A 1189-nucleotide genomic window follows, 5' to 3' on the forward strand; every position below is an offset into this window, starting at 1 on the left:
CCCCCCCCCCAATGGTCCTTCTTGCTCTCTTTCTACTTGTTCCTCTTCCCGCTGGCTGGTGCTCTGTCTGGGAAAATGGTCCCCCCTTGTCTTCCCTTCTGTCCCAGGGGAAAGCAGGAGGTAATGGAGAAAAGCAGGCTCTGTCTCAGATGGAGCAAGGCGAGATTTGAGAAGCGGCAGAAATGGAAGGCAAAGGCTGTACCTTCACGCGCAAACATGTTGGGAGCCCCCCTTGTGCGCTTCCCCAACTTGAGAATCTGTCAGGGAAAAAAGCCAAGGGGAGCTAAGGAGGGATCTTAAGGGGGCAGGTTAAGCGGGAGGGATCCAGGGACAAGAGGTGCTTCCTGGGAGTGGGGGAGACAGTCCGGTGCCCCCCCTTTCCCTCTCACACACCTGCTCCGGCCCTGGGTTTTTCTTTCTTTCTCTCCTCCTCCCCACGTGAGAAGCTGTGACTCTGGCATGTCAAGCAACATGTTCCTGCACCCACGGCGTGCTCCCCACCCCACTCCGCATCCCTGCCACATGGAGCCCGTTGCAATCAAAGGACATCCCGAAAACAAAACCTCATTCTCTTTGTTAGAAGTTCTGTAAATGGGAGGTTTACCTGGATGGATTTCTTTGCATTGTTTTACAAAGAGTGGTCAGCCATTTCCGACAGTAGGAGTAGATGGGAAGGGCAGTGCATTCATGTTTCTGTCTTGAACCACTAACAAATGCTTTCTCTTCTCCCTTCTCCTCTTGTTTCTGTCTTTAGGGAATTACTGGTTTGCCAGGATTTTCAGGACCTCCCGGCCTGCCAGTAAGTACTGGAGAAAAGACCGCGGTCTCCAGGAAAGCAACAAGTGAGCTCAGAACTCGTACAGAGGCTGACCCAATAAATAGCACGGATTCGGTACAAATCACCCAATAGATCACATAATATATATATGAGTGGGGTTTGTCATTAGACTCTGAGTGAAGTCCTATTTCCTACAATAAAAGCGGGATGGGAAGAAGTGGAATGCAGTCAAGTGGAGGAGACTAGAGTAGAAATACTTTGTTTAAAAGTATTGATTACAAGATGGGCTGCTAACTGCAAAGTCAGCAGTTCAAAACCACCAGCTGCTCCAAGGAAGAAAGACGAGGCTTTCCACTCCTGTGAACAGTTCCAGTCTCAGAAACCCACAGGGGGGGTCCTACTCTCTCCGAG

This window comes from Echinops telfairi, unplaced genomic scaffold (assembly GCF_000313985.2).
Source record: "Echinops telfairi isolate 266 unplaced genomic scaffold, ASM31398v2 ScPeMD7_468;HRSCAF=863, whole genome shotgun sequence".
NCBI lineage: Eukaryota > Metazoa > Chordata > Mammalia > Afrosoricida > Tenrecidae > Echinops > Echinops telfairi.